The sequence below is a fragment of the Antechinus flavipes genome, chromosome 2, assembly GCF_016432865.1.
Source record: "Antechinus flavipes isolate AdamAnt ecotype Samford, QLD, Australia chromosome 2, AdamAnt_v2, whole genome shotgun sequence".
Taxonomy (NCBI): domain Eukaryota; kingdom Metazoa; phylum Chordata; class Mammalia; order Dasyuromorphia; family Dasyuridae; genus Antechinus; species Antechinus flavipes.
In genome coordinates this window covers 259,238,203-259,265,331 of record NC_067399.1, presented here as the reverse complement: position 1 = coordinate 259,265,331, position 27,129 = coordinate 259,238,203, and the positions used below count along the sequence as shown (strand labels likewise).

The window sequence follows — 27,129 nt, the reverse complement described above, 5'->3', positions numbered from 1 at the left end:
CTTACCATGCACTGTGCTAAGTGTTGAAGGCAATATTCACAATGGGAAAATAACCTGGGAATTAGTCAGAAGCCTGGAGTTCAAGTCTCTTTTCTGATCCAGTCCCATTCATGCTTTGGTTTCCTCTTCCATAAAACAGTATTAATGGTGTTTGGACTGGCTACTTCACACACTTGTCAGGAGGAAACTTCTCTGCACCCTAGAAATCTGAATTATTGCTATTAGTAACTGGTTTATATTATAGTTATATGTGTGTATGTCTTGTATCTCCTTTCCAGACTGCACATTCCTGATTGTCAAGGCAGGGTCTTTATCTCATTTACCCTCACTCATCTTTTTGAGAGAGGCAGTGAGTATGTTGTAGTGAGAAGAACATTTTGGAGTCAAAAGGGAACTGACTAGTAGTTAGTTGGGTGACTAGAGATATAATATCCTGAACTTTAGTTTTCTTATATATGAAATGGGGATAGTTCTTTCACTATCTACCTCACAAGACTGCTCTACAGATTTTACATGTTATATAAAATGGTAATGGTTATTATGATTATCCTTCACTAGACTACATTTGTGATAAATGCAGCCAGAATTAGGTCCTAGTAATCCAGGAGACTGTGGGAACAGAGAGCAAGCATGCTGGACTGGGCTGCTGCTGACTGATGGACCTTTTGATTCCCACCAAATTCTTAACAACCCTTAGGGAAGGTGGGAACAGAAGTGGTGTGAAGGGTTAATATAAGGAGGTGCTAATGCATCGGGGTTGGCCCCTGGTTTCCTGTTTGTACCAAGATGCAACCTCTCCCCCCACCTTTCCTCAATTAGCCTCCATCTGGCCCTCTCCATCCCGTCCTGCTCACCACGAGTTCTCGTTTGTAGGAATTTGTTAAATCCATAAGGTGTGTAATTCTTGAGCTGGGACTGTGGTGGGGGAAGGGAGGAGACTCACAATTAGGGCCCTTCCATTTCTGGGCATTGTTGTTTTGCTCTAAGAGTCTGATCCCCTCCCCTTCCCATGGGGGTAATCTGGGACCATATGTGCCATAGCAGGAACAACCAGCCCAGCTGCCTCTCCACTACACCAAGCCTTCTCCCTTCCTTCCCTCAGATTCTCTATCAGAACCTGGAGAAGGAAGGCTCCTTTCTTGGGCCAGGGCCAGGAGGCACTTTAGAAGGCAGTGCTGACTCCTGTTCTCAGTTTTATTTTTTTGGTTGATCTCTCTAAGATCTCTTCCATTCCATTCTCAGACCATGGTGGTCTCTGCAAGGAGCCTCTTTCTCTTGGATGAGCTAGCTTGGAGCATTTGCTCCATGTCTTGAAGCATCCTTGTGCCCTCCACTTCTTTTAGAGGCTTTTTCTAAATACTTTGCAATGTCAAACTTAAAGAGGCCATGGTTCCAGTAAGCAAACGTTAATCAAGAGCCTTCTAAATTCACAGTTCTGAACTAAGGATAAAAACTTGAAACACGATGCCCTCTTTCCATCCATGATGCCATCTGCTGGGGGTGGGGTGGACATATATGTAAACAAATAAATATAATAGAATGAGTTGAGAATGACTGGTTTTACCCATTTGGGGTGGGATTTAACAGACTGCATTCTGCTCTAAGTACTTGTTTTCCCTGGATCCATAGAATCAGAAGAAGTTGAAAGAAGAAATAACTCAGAGGTTATTTCCCCAACTCCTTTTTAAATGATTAACCCTGTCTATAGTATTCTGCATAAAATCATCCAGACTTTACTCAAAGACTTCCTTTCATTCCTTGCAACCTTCCCTGGGTCCTCTGTCCCCATTCCGTGTCTTTATGTATATCATCCCTAAAAAGAACTGTAGGAACCCAGGCAGGTCCTAGAAGTACTGTGGGAACATAGGTTCTGGAGCACCAGCATGGGCTGCAGATCTCTACCTAGGAAACACATTCTGGAGGCCTGCTCTGCAGAATCACAGACCTTGCACTGTGCCCAACCCCAGCATAGTTCTGAATTCCCAGAGGCCTCAGATCCAGAGGTTTGACAGCTGCTGGCAGCCTCATCATCAGGTGAAATTTGGACTAAACTTGACAAGCATGTCCATAGACAACTGTACATTGAAGCTTTTGCCTGGTCAAATTATTTCAGGAATCTAGCTGTTTTAGTAGTCTTCGGGACCAGAAATGGCAGTTGCCAACACAGGAGAAACAAAGCCACTATTTACCTCCCGTTGTGGCCTTAAATGACAGCCCCCTTGTCCTTCCCTCCTAAGTTATGGAAGCATTGTCTCTTTTAAGCTGTTAACTCCTTCATCCTATGGTGGTTATTTATCCTTCATTCTCGAAGAGGACCAATGACACTCAAGGAGCACTTCCCCTGAATTGGGTTGAAGTGAAGCAGAGTTTTTAAGCAGAGTTGTACAATCTTCAGCCTCCCTCTCTCCTCCAGAGTCATGGAAGTCCAATGGCAAGAACAAAAAAGAATGAACTGGAGATGGCCCAGGAGGTCGTGAGTGACCTTGGCCTTTCCAAATTAGGATTTTTCCCAGGTATGTTTGTCTGAGACAACTCCCTCTCAATAACAAAGGAAAAGATAAGAGTTGAGACAGAAGATCTGATTTGATTTGCCATCAAATATATGTATATGTATATGTATATATATATATATTTATATGTCGTGAGTGACCTTGGCCTTTCCAAATTAGGATTTTTCCCAGGTATGTTTGTCTGAGAATAGAAGACAATTGTTTTTTACATTAATCTTGAGTCATCAAAAGCCTAAACAACGAGTCAGAGACCTGGGGTTCTAGCTGAGACTTGGAGGAGGCCAGTGAAACCAGAAGGTGGAGATGAGTTCCAGGTACAGGGTAAAAAAGTCTGGAGTCAGAAGATGGAATATGGGATGTGCACAATTCCTGCCTCAAAGAGCAAAGGGGGAGATAAGGTATAAGGAAGTGGTAGATAGGACCCAGGTGTGAAGGGCTTTAAAAGCCAAACACAGGGTTTTCTATTTGATCCTGGAGGTATTAGAGGGCTATTGGAGCAGGGTGACATGGTCAAACCTGTGCTGAAAAGTCAATTTGACCTCTAAGTTGAAGATGGACTGGAATGAGGAGAGATTTAAGATATGGTCAGAAGAAGGGAAGGGAATAAGTACTTACAAAGCACCTATTATGTGCTGGAGCCATGAGATGAGCGCTGTTATTGTCCCATTTTTCAAATTAGAAAACTGAGATTAAACAGAAGTTGAGTGACTTGCCAGGATCACACAGCTAATGAGGCAAGGACAGATTTGAATTAAGGGTTTTTTTCACACCAGGCCCAGCACTTATCTGCTGCACCATGAGTTTCTCTGCATTTCCCAGCTCATTGGTGCTTCACTTCTAAATCCTAGGAACCTTAACTTCAATAAGAAGTTAACCTTGCTACCTATTCAGACAGCACTTGTCTGAAAGGTATTCTTCCTTCCCAGCTGATGCCCAAGTGAAGAGATTGTCTAAAGTAACAGGAGATGTTCTCAGGTTCTGGGATCTGGCAAATCCTGTTTTCTCATACCTGGAAGGGAGCCACCTACTCAGGCACTTGGGAGCATCTTAAAATTCCAGCCTATCACAGACCTGAACCCAGAGTCTTTCCTTCCCAGTCATGCACAGCTGCCTGTGCTCTAAAGCTTGGAGCTCTCGGTCCTTTAAGCCCTGTACTTCCCCCTCACCATCTGTGACCTCATCTAAGGACTGCAGGGAATTGCAAATCAGTGTCCTGTTTGAGAGAGCCCAGATTGTGTATCGGGGTATGTCGTTACTTACTGAGTGGCAAGGGTCTCAGCTGCCTCCACTAATGCTGGATGAAATCTGAGCTAAGCCAAGACCTTCCCAGCCCGGGTTTGCCTGTTTGTTTGGTGCCCTTTGGGATTTAGGTACCTGGATGCAGTTTTCCCAGAGAGTAGAGAGAATGTGGGGTAGTGGACTCATATCCTCAGAGCTGGAAGGGTACTCAGATGAGGCTGTCCTTGGGCCTCCTACCCAAGGCAGGAACTCACACTCCATCCCTTGGTGGGGGGTCAGCCTCTCCAGGAGCACTCCAGTGACTGGGAGTCTGTTTGGCTCTTTGCCACCCTCATTGTCCCCTGGAGGGAGGGGTACTTCACTTTATCATGCCTTTCTTAAAATATGAATCTGAGCAATTTCGGATTCTGATGCAGAAAATCCACAGCCTAGAATCCGCTTGTTCAAATCAAGCCAACTTCACTTCCTGTGTCCGCTGTATATCAAGATAACAACACAGACTTGACAAGCTCTCCAGAGCTGCCAGCTCCCTGATAGTGGCCGGGCTACAATTTGCTGCCGCTAAAAGATTAGATTTGTCCGTTTTATTGGCCCTGCCGAAGGGTAGGACCTACTGGCTATGTTAGACATCGTCTGGGATCTCTCCGAAAGGAAAGGAAGTAGCAGATTGTGGAGGGTCTCTGAAAGGGCTAGCAGTCAGAATCCCCCGACTAGGCCTGTGGATGACAAGCTACAGGGGCCTGACAAGGAAGAGAGACTGCAAGGGAGGGGAAAATGTCACAGCAGACCATGATAGAAGGCTAAGTTCAGAATGGTCCAGTGTAGAAGATCAGTAGAACAGTGCAGGGTAAACCAGTGAATCAGGCCCTTGGTAACTTCTCTTCTCATGTATGTGGCCAACTCTTCATGAAAGGCTGGATTGGAAAAGCTAAACTGGGTAAACTCTGCAGACTAACACTTGTCTGTGCCCATGTGTCAGATTAGGAGCTCCTTGACCAGTTTGGGCTTGACTTTCAGACACTGTATGGTAGAAAAGGCATTTAACATGAAGTCGGGAAGAGTCGAGTTCAGATACTGCCTCAAATAATCCCTGATTGGATAAATCACTCAATTTACTTGCCCTAGTTTCCTCATCTATAAATTAGCCTGAATAATAGTATCTACATTATTGTGGTGATTGTGAGGATAAGGTGAATTAATATTTGCAAAGTACTTTACAAACCTATATAAATGCCATTTATTATTCTGTATTCAACCTACATGTCCAAGTTGTAGTCTCAGCAGGAACAGTTAAGACCCCAAGGGCTCTGGATATAACATGGTGGGCCCTGGCTATCACAAACCTGTCTGTCAAATTTAAACCTTCCTCACACAATTTACATGAAAGGTTTATAGACTGTAATATGAAAAGACACACCTAAGTTCAGAGCATTCCTTTTTCATATTTCTTCAGCCCTTACAGCAGTCAGTCTTCCCACTGGTTCAATCTCTTCATATGTGTCAAGTGATAGAAAATTCACCAACTGCTGAGCAATCCATTTTACTTTTGGACAGCTCTTAGTTGTTTGTTTAAAAAAAAAAAAAAACTTCCTTATACTGAGCTGACATTTAACTCGCTGTAACATCTACCCCTAATCCTAGTTCTGTCCTCTGGGGCCACACAGAATACATCTAATTCTTGCTCCAGATGATGACTCTTCAATTATTTTAAGGCAGTTCTCATGCATTCTCCCCCTAAATCTTATCTGGCCTCTCCAGGCTAAGTGTCCCAAGTTCCTTCAACTGATCCTTATATGGCATAGTTTCAGGCCCCTTCTCCATCCTGGTCAGCTTCCTCTGGACATGTGCTACAAGATCAGAGCCTGCCTAACCTGAGGCACACAGAACTGAACAGAAGACTTCAGATATGGTCAGACTAGGCACAGGATAGGAGCAGTACTGCCCTCACATTCTGAACACCAGATTTCATGCAATTTAAAATCATTTCAGGTTTTTTAAGTGCCATGTCACTCTGTTGACTCATATTGAACTTGCAGTCAATTAACTTAGTTCCCCTGGGCTTGACTACTGAGAAACTGAACAATAAGATCATAGAATAAAGGCCCCAGCCATACAGAGTAGGCCCTGCCTCTGACTAGCATGGTCATAGAATCATAGGTTCAAAGCTGGAAGGAAATTTAGTAGTCATCTATATTAACTCCCTCATTTTACATTCCAGAAAGCTAAGGTCCAGAGAAGTTGTGACTCACCAAGGGCACACTGGTGATCAATATTCAAAGCCAAGTCATGATTCCAAATCCATCATTCTTTCCACTATAGAGCAGCAGAATCTGGCAAGTGACCAGTGATATTCCCTTTGTCACATAGATCCTTGGAGAAGACAGCTGTATGTGCTGGTTTAAATGGTTTCTAGGCTTGTCAAACTGATGCTGCCTGTATTTTCCAGCATCTTACTTTCACTGTCACTGAGCATCTGGTGAAGACCTTTTTTTCTGTCTCTAAATATCCCTAGAAATGCCCTGCCAAGTAGTCTAGTGATGTTTTCCTATTTTACAGACTGACAAAGTAAGGCCAAAAGGTTTTCTGCTACCCAGAGTATCTGCTTTCCTGCCCTCAATCTGGATGGGAGACTGATGAAGTACCTCAGTGATTGTTTATCCTTCCAGTCAAAGAAAAGAGAATTGGTGGGGACTAGAACAAGTTTAGGAGAGTTCAATGTGAATTTCATTAAAACATCCTGGGGTCAGATTTTATGAGCTGGCTCCCAGAATTAAGTGAAATATTTATCGGCAGAAAGAGGTGAAGAAGTCAGCAGTTTCTTCTCAATTAAGTAATCTCTGGGCTTTTTTTACAGCTTCCAGAGCAAGAAGCCAATCCATTCAGCCCAGAGCCTCACATCTTACAATTCCTGAATTGTGTTCCTACTCAGAAAACTCACCAGATTAAACCTTGACAATCCCTGTTAGTAAGGAACAACACAAGCACCAGTCCTTTGCCTATAACCTAATATCTACCCAGAAGATACACAATCATGCATCCTTATTATTAGCCAAAGGCATTTCAGATACTAGTCTACAAAGTCTTATATCCATCATCTATCCAAAAAGATCACCTGCAGACACCAATGGAAGGTCCTTGTCTCATCTGTCTGCCCCCAGATAGGCAATCTGGGAGAGGAAGAAGTGGGGTTTAGAGGGACCCAGTGGTTTCTCTCTGTTTAGAAAGGGTGGGGTAGACAGGTTGGCGTATTTAAATCATCTTCAGGATTGCCAGAAAGCTAAACAATGAGTTTATTTTCTACCTTTGGGAAAGATGGAAACTGTCGCCTCCTTAAATTTATTATTTTTCTCTTGGTACATTTTCCCAGCCCAGAAAGCAGAAGTGATGCCTGAGAACCAGGATGAAGGTTGAGCTCCACCAAAGCCCAGAATGGGGAATTGGGCCTGGACAACTTTGTTAGGTCCCAGACCAAGACAGGGAAGGAATGGAGAAAGAAGGAGGGTGGCAGGATCCTTCGGAGATTACTATGGATTGGTATTTGTACAGTGCAAGAAGATCTGGGGACCTGAGACCTAGGGACATAGCTTAGGAGAGTGGGGGTAAAGGGAATCTCATTCCACCCTGATTCCATTTTATTCAGCACAGCAAATATTTATAGACAACTATTTTCCACTATTTCTTTTGCCAGGAAGCAGTATAGTATAATGGATAGAGTTTTAAGATTAGAGCTAGGAAGACTTGGGTTCAAAAACTTTACTTAAGCACTTGCTATGTGATCCTGGGCAAGTCACTTAACTATTTTGTGTCTTAGTTTATTGATTTATAAAATGAGGTCGTTGAATTTGATAGTCTCTAAGGGCCCTTGCAACTCTGAATCTGTAAACCTATGATAACAAAAAGATAGAGCTTGGTCAGTGACGCATAAGTGAGAATGAACGTGCAGATTCCTAAGGTGTCTAGAAGACTGGAGGGTTGGATAGACTTAGAACCTCGGATTCTGAACAGCCTTTAATAGAAGGCTGAGGGTTAGAGTGGCTGCCCCAGGCAGGAGAGTGACAAGATGAGTGTTTTAAAATGATTAATCTGATGGCAGAAATTGAGCATAGAGGATTAAAGACACAGGGACTGGAGATTAACAGTAATACAAACAAGAGTGAGACAGCAGGGGCTGTGTATGATAGAGAGCTGATTATTCTCCCCTTTTCAAAATAATTGTTTCCGTAAGGAAAATACTGAAGTTCCCGAACTCATTCCACAAACATTAAGTTTCTCGTATGTGCGTAGTCTCAAGAAGTCACAGACAAGTAAAATGTAGGGTCTCTGCCTGAAAGGAGTTCACAATCTGTGTAAGGAAGATAGGAACATCTAGAATATTTCTCAAGAGTCAAGAAAAGTCACAAGGCAGTAAAATAGTGCTTCTTCTTGTTGTTCTATTCATTTCAGTCATGGCTGCCTCTGTGTGATCCCATCTGAGATTTTCTTGGTAAAGACACTGAAGTGAGTTGCCATTTCTTTCTCCATCTCACTGTAGAGAGAAGGAAACTGAAGCAAACAGGGATACGAGACTTGCTCAGGATTACACAGCTAGGAATTGTCTGAGACCAGTCTTCCTGATCCGGGCCTGATCCAGCACATCCCCTGGCTGTCCTAAAATAAGTGCTAGATTAGTATTTTGGACCATGCCTGGGCAGAGCAACATGTTTCTGAACAAAAATGGCCTTGGCAAGCCTCACAGAGGAACAGAACCAGAATTGGGCCTTAGACAATGGATGGAGTTTGGATAGGCAAAAAGGATGGTGATTCCTAGGTTACCTCCGAAGAGTCTTTGAAAACTATGCAACGGAATGTGAACCAAACTAAGCAACCTTCCTTTGGGTTGAAACCAAAGGTCTTGGAGGTCTGAAAAAGTGGTTGGGAGATAGCCTTTTTAATTTTAAGTTCTACATTTATTAAGGACTTATTTGTACAGACCACTGGATACAGGTTAGATTAGACATAGGGCCCTTCCCTAATGAAACTGATAGACTAGATAAGACACATTAAGAGAACTATAATACAGAATTGGCAAAGACATTAGAAAGAGGCAAGCAGAGTGCTTTGTGAGGTGACTTCTGTACCCATACCGAGAAATCCTTTTGTCTTGACCCCAGGCATGCTTTTCAAGGGATCCAGGAAGTCAACAGACTTGATTCCCCTTTTGGGGTTTTGGTGGGGAAAGGCTGGAGCAGGTGACTTACCCATCAAGCCAAAGCTTGATGTCTGGCTGATTTGGTTCTCAGGCACCACTTCTGCTTTCCAAGCTGGGAAAACACAAGCAAGTGAGGAAAATAATAAATGTAATAAGGCAATAATGTTTGCTTTTTTCAAGGCACCAGAAAAGATAGAAAGGCCCTTTTGTTGAAAATAAACAGGGACTTACCACGAGTGGCCCATCCCAGGCCACTACATTACTATACCATCCTTGGCTTATTCTCGCAGTTGTATTACTGGGATCCCACAGTTTCTGAAGCCTTGCCAGACAGGACAACAGGAAGCCTCCAGAGGCTCCCAGCTGCTTCATGGTCATCTTATCGGATAACGTTCTGGTCTGTAATTAATTAAAACAAAAAAGTGGAGGGTTGTAGAGTGGAAATTATGGAAGGGTTCTGAACTTGGAGTCAGGAGACTTGAATTCAAATCCTGGCTATTGTAACTGGGTAAATTACTGCATCTCCCTGAACCTAGAAATCCACTACTTTACCTGTTAGGAGGAAAATGCTTTGTAAATCTTAAAATTAGATATAAATATGAAATGTTAAAATATGGGTAAAGAATTTAGGCAGAATGAACACTCTCCCATCACAAACACTTCTGGGCTCAAGAGGAATGAGCAGAGTTGGGGGAGGGGGAAGGATGGGCAGGGCTACTTTCAGAATGCCCCTTGTCTTTCATCTCCTGTGTCTGGTTCTATAATATTGCTCAAATTGTGCCCCCTCCTGTCTGTCCAAGCTGTCTTCTCCTTTATCACAGTGGTGGAGAGCACAGCTTTTCTCACTTCACCAGCTTCAGAGTATTCCCTTTACAACTCTTTCATCTCCCCCAGTCCAGCCCCATAACACTTCGAATTGCTTCTTGCTCCCACCTCTGTTGTGAAACTCCTTAATCACTTTCCGGTTTTTCTTTGTCCTTCCCACCATTTATCCTACTTTCCTTTCAAATGATCTCTCTCTCTTTTTTTTTTTTCCCAGTGATTTATTTTTTAATTTTTAAATTTTATTTATTTTTTTTCATAATTATAACTTTTTATTGACAGAACCCGTGCCAGGGTAATTTTTTACAGCATTATCCCTTGCACTCGTTTCTGTTCCGATTTTTCCCCTCCCTCCCTCCATCCCCTCCCCCAGATGGCAAGCAGTCCTATATATGTTAAATATGTTGCAGTATATCCTAGATACAATATATGTGTGCAGAACCGAACAGTTCTCTTGTTGCACAGGAAGAATTGGATTCAGAAGGTAGAAATAACCCGGGAAGAAAAACAAAAATGCAAGCAGTTTACATTCATTTCCCAGTGTTCTTTCTTTGGGTGTAGCTGCTTCTGTCCATCCTTGATCAATTGAAACTGAGTTAGATCTTCTCTTTGTCGAAGAGATCCACTTCCTCATACATCCTCATACAGTATCATTGTTGAAGTCAAATGATCTCCTAACTCAAGGATGCTCACCTCTGCATCACTGGGGCCCTATAGTCAATGCTTCAAGAATCCGTGATTTCATAGTTGTTAGGTACTTCCTCTGACAGCACAGACCACAACTTTTCTGTTCCTTAGGAGGCGGTCTTTGTGAGTGAGGGTGGCCAAAAAATTCATCATCTTGTGGTCAACCTTTGATGAGTTCTCTGAATCCGCTGAGCCGGTGCTCGGATGATAAATATCACCAGGCCTCTGCTATACTGAACGCCACCTCAGTCTGATGAGACCTGCCAGGATTCATTCTCCTGCTGGCAAATCCTTCAAGAAGCCAAGCTCACATTCGTGCCACAGAGAGGCACTGGAGGATTAAGTTAGGATCGCCCATTTAAGGCTAGAAGAGACAGCAGAGTCCAGCCCCTGCATTTCCAATTGAGGGACCTGTGGCAGAGAAAGTTTAAGGGACTTGCATAAATCACACACAGCTAGAAAATATGTGGGGCAGGATTTGAACCAACATTTTCAAATCAGAGCAAAAAGCTGTTACCTTCTCCACCACTACCTCCATTCTTGCTTGGGCCCTCTTCATCATCAGTTCAAGCTGTTTATTCAAAAGAAACTTTGTTGAGCATCTGTAACTTTCTGTGTGCTACAGACTATCACATCTGGATTGTCTCTCCAAAAAGCGTCAAAGCAGGGCCTGCTGAGTTCAGTGATTTTAACCTTATGTCCCCTTTCTGAGCTCTGGACAATTTTGCTGCTATCACCTCTCAGTCTCTTAGTCTAGGAACAAACACCACCAGGTGGTGACCAAACAATACTCGGAAATATTGAGGTATAAATTTCACACACATACACCCACCCTGCCCCCCTCCCAGTTCCTCACTTGTCAGGCACATTAGAGGGCTGCGGGTTTTATTTAAACAGTAGTCTAAATAAATAGTTTCTTCACCTGTAAAATAGAGATAATAGTACCTACCCCCCATGTTGTTGTAATGATAAAATAAGATTTTATTTATATATATATGTATATATGTATATATGTGTGTATATATATATATATGTATGTATGTATTATATCTAGAGAGAGGTGCTTTACAAAGCTTAAAGCAATCTCTATCATTTATTTTAACACAATTGCTTTCCTTTGTAGTCTTGTGTTTTTTTATTTTATGCATTTAAAGGCATTTATTCTGAAGATGGGTCCATAGGCATGCCCAAACTACCAAAGGAGTCTTTGACACAAAAACCCTTAAGAATGGCTGCTCTTGGAGTGTGGACTCTGTTAGAGAGAATATGGATGGGCCTGAGTATGGCAAATAATAGGCAAACCCAGCAGGACCTTGGGAAATTTAGCAAATCCCTCTACCTACCTAGTGCACAAAGATGCTGCCCTAAAAATAGGAGCCTCAGGAACCTTGGACATTGCCTGTGGGTTTGCTGGAGTGATGCTCCCCCTTCCCTTTACTTTCAAAGGAAGCTACTTTTTTTCTCCAGAATCACCTTAGGCAATTTTTCTACCTGCTCTTGGCCCCAGCCCCCAGGACAGCCTGTCTTTGGCCATTTAGTGTGAGGCCCCAGCCTAGACGCTCTGTGTGCGGCCTGGCCCCTGGGACAGACAGCAGGCAGCATTTCCACGCCCCCTCTGCCCCCGCTGCCCCCTCCCGGGCTCGCTCTCTTTGTCCCCCTGCCTCTATCTCTCTCTATCTCTGTCTCCCCCTGCGAACACACAGCCCTTCTGTGGGGCTTGACAGGCCATGGAGGAGGAGAAAGATTGAGCTAAGTATATGGAACCGCATTTCTAACTAAGTATATTCGGGCTGCAGTCCGAATGCCGCCTCCCCTCCATCTCCAGCTTCTTTTTCTACCGCTTGGTCTGAATCCATGCCTTGTTTGCAGGGCTACGGAACAGGCTGATGGGCTAAGCCCCAAGTCAGCGGATGTTCTTAGACTACTGTTTGGACTGAAATCCTTTCCTGAAGAACTGACTTGCCGTTCCTCCCCTAAGGGGCCAGCTTTCCCGAAGCTGACGGGTGCAGAGCTGTTCCTCGGCTCAGTGGCCTTTTTTCTGTCTCTCAGAGTTATCCCTACCAGTTAAGACAATCTTTTCAGAAAAATCTCTGCCTCATCCTCTACAGAGCTGCCCTAACTAGGGCAAAGGGCCAGCTACCTACAGCTACCAGCTCTGAGACCCTGTGAGGCCCTGGCTCAGGATCTTAGCCCACCTTTATTGCCCAAATGAGCATCTTTCCTTCATCTTCCAAAACGCCAGCCTCTGTCGCTTGGCTCCCACACTTTGGGGGGATAAGAGGGGGACTGCCTCCTGGCCACCTTAGGGTGCAGGCTTTGACCAGACCCAAAGGCAAGACAGTGTCGGGTCCTCTGTATGAATACTTCTTTGGGACACTGGGAAGCAAACAGCTCTTGGCACTCCAGGCTCACTCAAGGGAGGAGATTTAAACTGGCAGAGCCCGGGCCTGTCAGCCAGTTTGCTTTCCCTGCTCCCCTCTGGCCATCCTCTGGTAGATGTCACTGTCTGGCCATGATTCAGTGCCAGGGATGGGCTGGCACCCTGGGGCTCGGAGGATGGGGAGGTACCACGTCATCCCTCCCGCAGACTCACTGCCTTGGTAGAGTGCAGTGTCTCACTTTCAAGGGAAAAAAACGGTGTTGCAACCAACTCCCATTCCAGGTAGACAGGCTGGAGGCAGCCCCCACCCACCGTGCGAGCCCAGGAATCCCAAAGAGAGGTGCTTCGGTCCCTGGCGAGGTGGGAGGGGGCAGATCCAGGGCTTCCTTTTGAGTCTATCTTAATCACTCTAATCTGAGTAACCCCCTTTCAAATGCCTGTCACTCTCGGTGCCGTAACGCACCCTCACTCACAGGATCGCAGAAATTCCCAGCCCTAGCCCCTCCTTCCGCCGGCTGGGCGGGCTCTCTCCAACTACTCGGGCTCTCTCAGGCTGTTTGTTTCCCACTGCCTTTGCTGTGACTAAAGCGAGCCCGCCGGCCTGCCTGCCTGCCCGCCCGCCTGCCCATCCTCCCACTTTCCCACACTGCTTAGCAATCAGCAAGTTCTCACACTCACCACCCCCCTCCCCCCCTCCCAGGCCGCCTAGTCTGCCTAAGAGAGCAGGCCCGCCGGCCTGGCCTTCAGCTTCCCCAGATCTGGGAACTGCCCCCCTTCTGTAGAAGGACCCTGGGCTTCCTTTCGATTCCTCGCTGCCTAAGTTCTCTTTCATTCTCATCTTTCTTCCTTTAGCTTCATTGCTGGCTCTGAATCCAGCTGTCCATATCTGCCCTTTCTCCCCTCCCCCTTCTCTCTTCTCTGATTCCCTTCCATCTCCTCTCCATTTTCTCTTTTCCCCCCTTTCCTTCTTCCTTTCCCCATCCCCCTCCTCCTAGCTGTCCCCTCCCCTCTCCTTTTACCTTTGTCTTCTTTTCCCCCTTTCTACAGAAACTATAGATGGTGCAGGGAGAATCATGCACTTACCTTAGCAATTGGAAAATTCAGTTAACATAGTGATCAAGGAGTAGAGGGAGGCCTAGGAGAAGGAATAGCAGTGATACAAACTATACTAACTTTCAAAGTTCAAAATTTTAATCCCCTGTCCTTCCCCCTTCAAATGACAACCACATTTTATAAATAGAAACAGGACAGTCTTCCTCCATGACATTTGCACAGAAATTTCAGGACACTTGGAATAAGATCTCACATCTTATATTTCCAAACTTGCATGAATCGCAGGTACCAGTGAAATTACACTCTGCAAAGCTGCATATTTTCAAAAACAAAACAAACGTGAGAGAGGACAAAACGCAATGGTGTACAAATCCTCAGGGTAAGCTCCTGTGTTGCTCAGCTTATCTCCAAGGATAGCATTGACTAGGAGATAGCACCAAGGATGTCAAGAGTAGCATTTAAGCAGAGAGAATATACACCAAGAGTTCTCAACCCTCTAGCAATCTAAGGAAGCTTGTGGACTCTTCAGAATAATATTTTTAAATACATCAAATAAAATACATAAGGAAACAATCATATCAAAATGCAGTTTAAAAAAATATTTTAAACTAAGTATGGGTACCCCAAGTTAGAGGAAAAGAGACTAGATAATTTCTAAAGTTTATTGTTTACGTTTACATGTGATTATTTCTCTATTCTCTTACAAAGAAAGTAAGAAAAGGAGAAAAATCCTATGGAAATGGTTAAAAATTGTGCTTACCTTCCCTACCACCCTATGGGTAGTGCCAAAATACACACAATTCTTTCTTTCACCTCTGGTCTCTTTACCTGAACTTTGTAGCAACAAACCTTAGAAACCTTAAGCAGCCTGGGACTCACGAGATAATTAAATTGTCTTATCAGTCAATTGATCTACATATGCTAAGGGCCTCCTATACAGAGGGCCCGGTGCTGGACACCAGGAAGGACAGATCCAGTGGATGAAAGCTCTCTGAAGCATCTTCATGTGGTAGAGGGACTAGTTGTTTAGCCCCAGGGCAGAATCTGAGAGAAGGTAGATTTAGGTTTAACATTAGAAAAAATCTTCCTAGGAATTCAAGTGATCTAAAAGTAAACGGTCAGCTTTTGGGAGGTAATATTTCTGAATGACTCTGGGCAAGTCATTTAACCCCACTAAATCACTTTGCAAACTTTAAGGCATTATTGAAATGTCAATTATTATCAGAATCTGGCCCGACCTTGCCCTTTGCCTGAGTGGGATCACAAATTGAGGAGTGCTAATTGCTGAAAATTCTCTTTTTTCCCCCTACCCTTTGGGCACAGAAAACAAATCAGCGGAGATGTTTTTTAGTTTTCGTGGTCTTTGGGGCTTCCCTTTCTTAGTCTCCCAGATGGAGCAGAGACGTGGCAAACTATAAGACAGAAAATATTAAGAGCTTCTTACTTTCCTATGATTGGATTTGAGGATCTTGGTACCTATTTCTTTGGATCTTCTCTAAGGAAGTGAGTGGATATGGAAGATATGATAAGGAGCAATTATTAGAAACACAAAGTAACTTCATGTCATTTTTTTTTCTTCAAGGTTCAGCCTGTCTCAATGATTCTGTAGGTTTAGCTCCAAATGTAGAATATAACTTTTTTTCTGTTCACTTAAGGACACAAAGCCTAGTGCTGCTGGGTCTCTGGCCTGACCTCAGTGCCCTATAAACCTAACCCCTGGTCAGGAAAGACAAAACTGCCTTTGCCTTATCTCCATCTGCTTAGAGAAGAGTTTAACCTAACAAGATTAGCATTGGAGTTCTCTGTCTCTTTCTCCTTTTTTCTTTGAATGCTTTGCAAAGAAAATAGCATTAGGATCCTGACAATGGGCTCCAGACCTCATATGCTAGGGAAAAGGGAATGGGGAGGGCCCTGATGTCTCTGCTAGAAATGAAAAGTTCTGATGTTAGCTCCCAAATCTTTGAGTTTTCTGAGCTCAGGGGAGTTCAGTCCTTGAGGTCAGGGGTCCTCATTCTTTGAGCCCTGGTAGCTCCTAGTGCAGAAATAGTCACAGTTTGAGTAAATGATTGTAAGCTACTCAAGGGCAGGAACTCAGCTTTATTTCATCTTTGTATCCCGGCAAATGCATGCACATGATAAATTCTAAACAAGTGTTCATTCAGTTGAACTGAATTGGCCAGAAAAGGGGAAATTACTTTCTTATGGACTGTTGTTCCCTTATGTGTATCTATCTTCCTGTTACCATTACAATAAACAACCAATCCCTGATCCTACCAAAAACTTCTCTGAAAGAGGTATGGTGCTTTGTCCAGATTACTAACTGTATCAATTAACATGGTTTGTATTCTCTCTCTCTCTCTCTCTCTCTCTCTCTCTCTCTCTCTCTCTCTCTCTCTCTCTCTCTCTCTCTCTTTCTTTCTCTCTTTCTCTCTCTCTCTCTCTCTCACACACACACACACACACACGCACACACACACATTCACTCTCCCTCCCTTCCCCCTCTCTTCTTTCTCTTTCCTCTCTCTCCTTCTCTCCTTTCACTTTCTCTCTGACTTTCTCTTTCTCTCTCCTTCTCTCTTTCTCCTTTCTCTACTTTCTCTTTCCTCTCTCCTTTCACTATATCACTTTCTCTCTGACTTTCTTCTCAGTTTCTCTTTCCTTCTCCCCTCTCTCTCCCTCCTCTTTCTCCTCTCTCTACTTTCTCTTTCCTCTCTCCCCTTTCACTATCTCACTTTCTGACTTCATTCTTTTTTCAATTTCTCTTTCCTTCTCTCTTTTCCTATCTTCATCTTTCTCTCCCTGTTCCCCTATCTTTTTTTCCCTCTCTATCTCCCCCTCCCTCTCACCTCCTTTCCTGCTCCTCTCCTTCCCCCCGTATTTGTCATCTTTTTTTCCCAATGTCTTCCTCACTCCTACCTTCTCTATCTTTGTCTTTCTCTTCCTCTGAATCTCTCAACATTACATCCATATTCCCTAACTTGAAAGGAGTCACATGCTTATGAGACCTTAACATATATCCTAGAGACCTAAGTCATTTTGAGTTTGAGAAAACAGTCTTGTTCAGTACAGAGCAGGAGAGATCCTGACTCAGTCTACATGACCCAGTGAAAAAATAATTATGGAGGTAATCCATTTTCTTTTAAAATTGTACCTCTCCCAGTTAGAGAGCCATCTTGAGGTTTTCCCAGACTCATATTGTCCCTGAAGTTGTCAGGAGGTGAAGCCCACCAGTCACGCTGAGGGCCCAGAAAAGGTACTGGGTGACCTCTCTCCCCCTCCCCACTGCCTACCCACAACTCCCCTTTTGGATATTTCCCCTTCTACATTGTCCAGAGCTTGAATCAGACCTGACAAAGGGGATTAGGGGATAGCCCTGCTAAATAGAGGAGCAGGTTGGATTCCGTGGGAACCAGATCCAGGGCACAGGGAAAAGGGTCCAGGCTAACCCCAGGTCACACAGAGAGCCGGAGCAGGAGCCATGCCCGCCGGCCGGAGGAGATTCTCTTGGACACTGGCTTTTGTAGGGCCAAGTCCCATCAACCCAGCATGTATCATGATCTCTATTGACAGGGACAGAAAAGAGCTATTGTTAGCCTAAGAAGCCCTCCCTTTCAGGCCCCCAGCTCAGCTCTCCCAGCCACGTCACAGTCATAGAGGTACCAGGAGGTGGGCCCCCCAAAATAGGCAGCCCCACACTGTCTGCTTCCTGTTATTTGTAGAAGTAAGAGGAGCCCAGAGCAACATTGTCAAGCAGCAGTTTGTCTTTAACATCCCTCTACCCCCTGCACATCCCATCTATCCCTCCATTCCACAAAAACGTTTTAAACATTAGCTATGTGGAGAGCTCTTATTGCTGGTACTGGGGTGTTTATATGAATTTATATAAGTTTAGATGAAAAATTACTCTTACCCTCATGAAGCTTAAAGTCTAGCAAGTAGATAAACTACAAATGTTATATCATAACAATGCTAAGTGCCTTAGAGAGATTAAAGAAAAAATGCTATAGAAATTCCAAGAAAGGTTCCACACCAGTAAGAGCGGAGAGCGAAAAGGAGGGCAAGTAGAACATCCTAGGCAGAGGGGACAGTATGAGCAAAAAACACAGAGGCAGACCCAAGAGTAGGTTGGAGAAGACCTGAGGGCAGTGAGTGATCTAATCCTGAGGAAAAGATTGGAAATGGAGGTCAGGGCCCAATTGTTGCAGAAGTCCTCAAACTTTTTAAATAGGGGGTCAGTTCACTGTCCCTCAGACTGTTGCAGGGCCGGACTATAGTAAAAACAAAAACTTTGTTTTGTGGGCCTTTAAATAAAGAAACTTCATAGCCCTGGATGAGGGGGATAAACATCCTCAGCTGCTACATCTGGCCCGTGGCTGTAGTTTGAGGATCCCTTGGAGCCTTGAAAGCCAAGCAACCAAACATACCTTGTCTTGCCATACATTCTCTCTGTCTTCCTCATCTCCCTCTTCTTCCTCCCTTCTTCCTTCTCTCTCCTATATGCCTCTCTCTCTCTCTCTCTCTCTCTCTCTCTCTCTCTCTCTCTCTCTCTCTCTCTCTCCCCACACACACACACACACACACACACACACTAAAAGAGTGCTAAAGAGAGCATCTTCACTCAGTCCTCCATCACAAAGCACAGGTGACCTCCCTCTTATACCCCTCATGGCCCATGGCCCTTTGGTGTAGGGATCCAAGACTGCTGACCTGCTCCTCTTCCTTAGTGCGATAGTCCTGCCAGTGTAGGAAGACACTGTTTGTTTAGGCTCTTCCTCCAGGCTTCAGCCCCTTGGGCCCTTGCCAGATCGGAGGTGAAAGAAGCTTCTGTTTCACCCTGGCTTAGAAATAAGCCTTTGGTGCAGTTTAGAAGCATCAGATGCACACGTACTTGGTTCTGTATAGGGCAGTACACCTGAATCTACAAGTCATCTGGGTTCAAAATCTGGGACCAACAAGGAAGCCACCACTGAAAATTCCGTTCTCTCTTCCTGTCCCTCCCCAGTTGGGCCCTCTTTGAGACCTGGAAGTCTCTCTGTTAGTCACTGACAGCATCACAGTCAGTCAGTAAATGTTAAGTGACTTGTAGGTGTCAGGCCCAGTCATCTCTGAGGATACAAAAAGAGGCAAACACAGTCCCTACCCTCAAGGGGCTTACAGTCCAACAGGGTGGACAGCAAGCAAACAAATGTGTACAAACAAGCTAGGAAAAGATTAAGCACGAAAAAATTAGAGGAAAGTCACTAGTCGTAAGGGGTTGGGAAAGGCTTCCTGGAGATGGGACTTAGTTGGGAAGGAAACCCAGAAGCAGAGATGAGAAGGAAGTGCATCCCAGAAAATGCCTACAGCCCAGAGACAGAGTATCTTCCTTATGGGGCAGCCGGACCAGGGCCACTGGATTGAAGAACATGTCAGGGAGTAAAGTAGGGGAAAGGTAGGAGAGCTTTTGGAGGGCTTTGATGCCAGAGGATTTTGTCTTTGATCTTGGAGGTGATAGGGAGCCACTGGAGTTTGGGAAATGACATGAATCGTGGGTTTTAAGCTGAAAAGGACCTTAGAGATCACGGGTCTAACCCCCTTGTTTTACATACTGAGGTCCCGAGAGGTTGCAACTGCTCAAGGCAAGTTTGGAGTCAAATTGTGCCTCAGATAATATTGGGAAAGTTACTTGACCACGTTTGGGCCTTCGTCTGTAGGAGGATCAGGTTTGGCAAGCTGGCCTCTTTCAGTTCTAGGTCAGTGACCCTAAGTGCTGAGACCAAATGCAGCACGTGCTGCCTGCTGGGGCTCTGAGCGCCAGACAGGGTTTTGGGAGGTCCCCGTGATTCAACCAGGATGCCCGATGGAAAGGAAGGTGACTTCCTCGGATCAAAATATAGCTGAGCAGGACTTAGAGATCAGCCCATTCCTTTCGCGTATGTGGAAACTGCAGTCTAGGGATGCTAATTCAGGGTCACACAGTAGGTTGAGAGCCAGAGCAAAACCTCCTGGGCTGACTCCAATCCGAAGCCGTTTCAGATAGGTAACCCAGCTGTCCTCCAGCCAAGGTGCGTGTCTCTGTTATCCTAAGGGGTAATGTGTTGGGTCACATCTTCCTGGGAGTAAGTTAAACCATTAGCACTAAAAAACACATTAGATTTCTTCAAATTAACTGTAAGCCAGACCCTAATAATGGATTTATAAACGTTCCTCCTGGTCCGATGTCCAAGATGTTTCCTTCTACGCTGACCCTCCATTCGTTATTATACCCTGCCCTCTCCCCGGCCTTTGGGAAGGAAAAGGCCACAAAGAGACTGGGATGAGTTCCTCAGAGACAGCTGAGAACCTGACCATCTGAGGACAGATTCTCAGGAAAGTGTCCAGTTGTGCACATGTTCAGCACCCAAAGGCACGAAGGGGGGCGAGGAGGAGACAGTACAAGGGGACAAGGATGCACAGAAGGAGCTTGTTGTGGTTTGAAAGTATCTTCTGCTACTAGTAAGTAGGTGAGACAGGAAGAGAAACTGGGTCAGCAGGCTGCGTGTGGGCACCAGGCAGCTGGAGCTGGCTCTGGGTGGGGCCGGGTTTCTGCTGCATTCAGAGAAGGGATGCTGGGTAGGAGGAGAGGCCACTTGGGGGGAGCTAGTCCTCAGGGGACTGGATAGCCTGCTCAGGCGGAGGGTGTGGGAGCGCAGGGGGCCTAGCCCCAAGGGGAGGCTGTGGGAAGACTGCTGAGAAAGCATCCCTTCCCTGCAGTTTGAAAAGGAAAGTGGACGGAGCTGTTGCCAGGAGAGCCAGTCTTGGGAAAATAGGAATAACGACACTTGCTGGTGCTTGTAAGGAACTTTGAAGTTTACAAAGCCCTTCCCGAGCTTACAGCAGCCTTGTGAGGAAGATAGCGGGCTCTATTTCCCCCAGTTTACAGATGAGGAAATTATGGTTCAGTGAAGTTATAGGACCTGATCACCCTCATATGCTGGTAAATGATTTTGTGATATTTCCATACCAGAACTGAACTAGGTATCACAGCTCTATGTGAAATGCTTATTCCATCCCACGTACTGTCTGAGGGAGTAGCCGGGGGATTGGAGGGGTAACAGGACATACTCCAGAGACCCCCTTGACAAGTGACTAGCCTGAGACGCTGCCCCAGCTCTGCTGTCCAACTGAAGGGAGGAGGGAGAAAACGTAGCCACCTGTGGTCTGATGGACAGAGATGATCAGGAGAAACAGTAGCAAAGCAGGATCGGAAGGGGGACGCACACATCCCAGAAGGGAAGGAGACTTGAGGAATCCGTGTTTACCTCCGCGTAGAGACTAATTGTTGAACTGCTTTGGCTCCAGAGGTACTGGACAAATATGAATTCATATAGACAAGGAGACAAGTTTGCACAGACGGGGCAGATATGGAAGGGTCTCGGTCTTTTAACCTAGTGTATTTCATTCCTGTACCTGTGTGCTCAATTGTTTATAGATTTTGCAACTCTTACACTTATTTTTGGCTCAGAGGGTTTTTTCCTACCCCCATGGCTATGTGTATTAACCAGGTTAACCACTTCAGATTCAGCTTCAACTTTAATTCCACCCCCTCCTCCATCTTCCTTCCCTAGAATATTGTTCTCAAGTTCAGAGGCTTTACAAATTGCATTGAAATAAAAAATAATAAATCTCAAGACTTGTTCATCTTTTGGACTTCAAACCAAAAACATTTCTGATCACAAATAGGGACAGAATGAATTTTCTGGGATATTGTTAAGACCTGGGATCCCCTATTCGCACAACTTCGATCCCTAAATCTACTATAATTCCTTCTCTTGCTTGTGATAACTGTTGCCCAAAGTGTCCATATCCCCATCCAATATGTACTGTAAAGGCAAACTGCTCAGCCTAGTGCACATGGGCCCATCAAAGCTTGGAAAGGTTCAATGATATGGTCATAGCACTGACAAATTGCATCACTGATTTAGATCTGGCAGGGACCTTCTGGATTAACTTGTCCAGAGGTATCAAACTTGAAGCCCAGTGCCCACCAGCCAGCATAGTACTGCCCTCATCAGATTAAAATGCCCTTGTAATCATTTTGTTCAATCTCCTTGTTTTATGCTTGCAAATGTCTAATGACCTAGAGGTGACCTATGGTAGAAAAAAGACTAGAACCTGAGATAATTAACTCCTAGGACACCACACTGCACCAAATATACAACTCTGATAATCTGTTATAATCTGTTAATTTACACTGACCAAACCTATGCTGGTTAATAATGCAAATAAAAATGCAGTGTAACACAGATAATGTTAGTTTGTGATTTTCTGAGTCAAAATACAGCCTACAGGGAGCCATTTATATTTGAGTTTGATGCTACTGATTTAGTCCAATACCTTCATTTTCATAGGGGGAAGAGGAGCCCAGAAAGTTCTCACAGTTAATCAGTAGCAGGGCCAGGACTGGAACCTGGACCCTTGGCTTCCAAGTCCATTATTCTCTCTCTAATTGGTGCAGCCTCTCAGTATATCCTGGGATTCTCATTTTAAGTCGGTCTCATCCTAAAACAGTTTATTACTCTTCTTGGCAAGAAGGGAGGATTCACAGAACTATGCCAAAGGACCCCACTGAAGTCACTCCTGAGGAATGTACACCTTCAAGGCACGCTGTCCACTCCCATGCTAGCTCACTTGTGTCAAATCACAAACTCTTTGATCTCTTAAGCCTGAGAGATCATTGAGTAACTCAAGAACAATGCCTTTTGCTCCTCATTTGGCTGCTGTTAGCCTGTGAAGCCAAATGAGGAAGAAAGACAAGATTCTCAAGACTCTTTGGACAGTGGAGTCCAAAAGTGATGCTGGGGTGGTCAGTATGAACAGAGGTTGTCAAGATGGCAGGTTTTGTGTCGTACAATATCCGGGAGTCAGGAAACTTAAGCTCCACTCCTTTCTCTACCACAGACCACCTCTGTGATCTTGGAGAGGTCCCTCCCCACTGTGGGCCAAAATCTCTATGTATATAAAATTAGGAGATTGAACAAAACAAGCAATGACAGAAAGAAACTTGATTTGGACTCCTGTGTAACCAATAGGGAAATAGCTTAAACATCTTTAAAATGGAGATCACAATTCTTATATTACTCACCTCATGAGATCATTGTGAGAAAAGTACTTTTTAAATTCAAAAGCATCATAAGCTGAAATTATATTAATTGTCTGACTCATGCATATCTCAAATTATATCATGATATAAATCAGGGTCTCTGGGGATAGATGATACAATGGAAAAAACATCAATATCATAATCAGAAAACCTGGATTCAAGTTCCTCTTCTGCCTATCACTTTCTTCTTATGGGCCTGTTTTCTCTTTTATCAGATAAAGGGGTCAGACCCCTAAGATTTCTTCTTAGCTTGATAAGTTTATGAACTCTGATCTGATGCATATCTTAAGTTAAAAAAAAAAAAAAATGTGTGATTTAGCCAGTACTGCCCTAAACTACTCTGTCTTCTCTACCTTATTGGGCTTCCCCTAACTCTACAAAATACTGAAGATTTGGGAACATAAAGGTAGTTGGAATCTTTTTTGTTCCTTTCTAGCACTATATCAAAATAAATCATTGCCCTTCTCATCCCTTGTGCCAGGGCCTATGATGTCACTGGAATTTCTCTTTCTCTTGGCTCTGAGTTCAGATTTAAGGCTGGTATCTCAATTTAAAGGCTCCCCATTGCTAAGGGGATGGGTGAAGGAAGCCAGCTGGAGAGGAAAGTGATGTGATTAGAATACAAATTCAAAATCTTATCCATCCAAAAAGAGATCTCAGAAAGCATTTAACAAAGAAATATTTTTCCTTCTCTTTTCCTTGACCATTAATATATGGCTCTGGGAGTTGAATATCCCTTTGGACTCCTGATAACTCTTTTCTCTCTTTCTCTCTCTCTCTCTCTCTCTCTCTCTCTCTCTCTCTCTCTTTCTTTCTCTCTCTCTCTCTCTCTCTCTCTCTCTCTTTCTTTCTCTCTCTCTCTCTCTCTTTCTCTCTCTCTCTCTCTCTTTCTCTCTCTCTCTCTCTCTCTCTTTCTCTCTCTCTCTCTCTCTCTCTCTCTCTCTTTCTCTCTCTCTCTCTCTCTCTCTCTCTCTCTCTCTCTCTCTCTCTCTCTCTCTCTCTCTCTTTACAAAACATGCATGGGTAATTTTTCAACATTGACCCTTACAAAGCCTTCTGTTCCAAATTTTTTCCTCTTTTCCCCCCACCCTCTCACCTAAATGGCAGGTAGTCCCATACATGTTAAATATGCTAAAATATGTTAAATCCAATATATATATATACATATTTCTACAGTTATCTTGCTGCACAAGAAAAATCAGATCAATAAGGAAGAAAAAACTGAGAAAGAAAACAAAATGCAAGCAAACAACAACAGAAAGAGTGAGAATGGTGTGTTATGATCCACACTCAGTTCCCACAGGTCTCTCTCTCTCTCTCTCTGGGTGTAGATGGTTCTCTTCATCACTGCACAAGTGGAACTGGTTTGAATCATCTCATTGTTGAAGAGAGCCACGCCTATCAGAATTGATCATCGTATAACCTTGTTACTACATACAATGATCTCCTGCTTCTGCTCATTTCACTCAGCATCAGTTCTTGTAAGTCTCTCCAGGCCTTTCTGAAATGATTCTGCTGGTCATTTCTTATAGAATAATATTCCATTACATTCATATACCATAACCAGCTGATGGGCATCCATTCAGTTTCCAGTTTCTGGCCACTACAAAAAGGGCTGCCACAAACATTTTTGCGTATGTGGATCCTTTTTCCTCCTTTAAGATCTCTCTGGGGTATAAACCCAGTAGAAACACTGCTGGGTCAAAGAGTATTCATAGTTTAATAACTTTTTAAGCACACTTCCAAATTGCTCTCCAGAATGGTTGGATCTGTTCACAACTCCACCAACGATGTATCAGTGTCCTAATTTTCCCACATCCCTTTCAACATTTGTTATTATCTTTTCCTGTCATCTTAGCCAATCTGACAGATGTGTAGTGGTATCTCAGAGTTGTCTTAATTTACATTTCTGTAACCAATGTGATTTAGAGTATTTTTATATGACTATAAATAGTTTCAATTTCTTCATCTGAAAATTGTCTGTTCATATTCTTTGACCATTTATTAATTGGAGAATGGCTTGAATTCTTATAAATTTGAGTCAGTTTTCTACATATTTTAGAAATGAGGCCTTTATCAGAATCTTTGAATGTAAAAATGTTTTTCCAGTTTATTGCTGGTAGCCTTATTCTCAATCAGGATTCATTCCTTGATTCAGTCAACATTTATTAAACACTTGTTGTCTATCTGTATGATCTTGGGCAAGCTACTTTAAGCCTCATGACCTGTTTTCTTCTTTGTGAAAGAAGAGGGTTAGAGTAGATGGCTTCTGAGATCTCTTTCAGGCTTTAACTAAAAGCTGTGAAGCACTGTGTGCCAGACCTTGTGCTGGATGCTAAGAATACAAAGATGAAAACAAAACAGATTCTATTCTCCTATTTCACAATAAGAAATAATGAGACAATTCCAGAGAAACCTAGGAAGAATGAATTAATGCAGAGTGAAGTGAACAAATCTAAAAGAATACTATAATACTCTTTTTAAAAAATCTTAAAAGATTTAAGAATTCTTATCAATGAAGGGGACAATCAGAAGGCTGAGGATGAATCATGCTTCCTAAGTGACACAGTGGCTGGAGCACTGGACTCAGAGTCATGGAGAGCTGAGTTCAAATCTTGTCTCAGATACAAACTAGTTGTGTGATCCTGAGCCTTTCTCAGCTTCAGGGTCCTTATCTGTACAATAGAGATAACAACTGAATTTACAAAGGTTTTTATGAGAGTTAAGTGAGAGAGCATATCTAAACTGCTTTACAAACCTTGAAACACTGTATAAATGCAAACGTAGGTGATTATGTTTCCCACCTCTTGGCAAAAACGTAATTAATTAGAGGTACAAAATGAGGCATACATTTTCACATATGTCCAATATATGTCTGTTTCATTTGATTTTACTTATTTGTTTCAAGAGAAAGCTTTGATATTTGGAAAAAGAGTTATAGGAGAAAGAGGAATTAAAAGTGATGAAGAAGAGAGATAGAAAGGAAGAAGAGGGAAAGGAAAGAAAGAGGCAGTCTGCCCATCCTGTTTTCTCTGTCTCTTCTGTCATCCCCAGTCTCTCACATATCTTCAATTTCTTCCAAGTCTACTGGTTGCTTCCCTACCGCTTACAAACATAGTTGCCTCCTCCATCAGTTCATCCATCCTCTGCTAATTCTTATCCCATTTCTTCTCTTTTGTGACTAAATTCCTTGAGAAAGCACTATAAGTGCTTCTACTTTCTTCTCACTTTCCTAAATCCCTGCAGTCTGGTTTCAGCTGCTCTCTCCACAATTACCAATGACTTAATTGTCAAAGCTGGTGGCTCTTTCCCAGTCCTCAACCTCCTGTAGCCTTTGGCCCTATTGATCACCCTCTTCTCCTGGATGTTCTTCTAAGTTTTCAGGACACTGCTTGCTCCAGATCCTTTTACCACCTTCTCAGTCTCCTTTTCTGAATCTCTGAGTGTCCCACAGGGCCTTCTCTCCCAGCCCTCTCTCCTGCCCGTATACTCTTTCACTTGGTGATATTATCATCTCCCATGGTTTCAGTGAATATCTCTGTGCTGAAGATTCTCAGATTGGTGTATCTTATCTATAACCATAGACTGCTTGGGTCTGCTTGTCACAAGTGCTGCCTGCTCTAAATCATCCTCTTTCACATTTCAAAACGATCCTTCCTCCATGTCACCTCCCCTCCTCGGGAAGCTCTAGGGGCTCCTTAACACTTGTAGCATCAAAAAGAAAATATTCTGCCATCCAAAGCTTCACATGACCTGGCCCCTCGTCCTCCTTTCCAGTCTTCTCACACACCCCCACATACACAGGTTTCCTTCTTGTTCTTCCCTCTAGATCCTCTGTCTCCTGACTCCTGGCATTTTTACTGGCTGTGCCCCTGCCTGGAACACTCTCCCTCTTCATCCCCACCTACAGGAAGCCTTTTCATATGCTCCTTAATTCTACTGACTTCCCCAATTTATCCTATATAGGGCTCGTTTGTACATAGAAACCTTGTTTTCATGTTGTTTTCCCCTTAGACTGAGAGCTTTTTGAGAGCAGGGGCTGTCTTTTACTTTTTTTATACTTCTAGTGCTTATCAGAGTGCCTGGCACATAGTAGATGCTTGACAGATGTTCATCAAATAACTGACTG

At 43.8% G+C, this 27,129-nt stretch overlaps 1 protein-coding gene and 1 long non-coding RNA gene across 2 annotated transcripts in view; one reads left to right on the top strand and one right to left on the bottom strand.

Annotated features, from left to right (window-relative positions):
* The window catches only part of EXD3 (exonuclease 3'-5' domain containing 3), a 427,068-nt gene that overhangs the window by 366,245 nt on the left and 33,694 nt on the right, over positions 1 to 27,129 (top strand). The window lies entirely within an intron of this gene.
* On the bottom strand, positions 8,527 to 14,126 carry LOC127549099 (uncharacterized). Its single transcript, XR_007950520.1, has 3 exons — positions 13,910 to 14,126; positions 9,169 to 9,336; positions 8,527 to 9,049 (listed from the first exon to the last, which is right to left on the bottom strand). It is a non-coding gene; the product is annotated as an uncharacterized LOC127549099 (long non-coding RNA).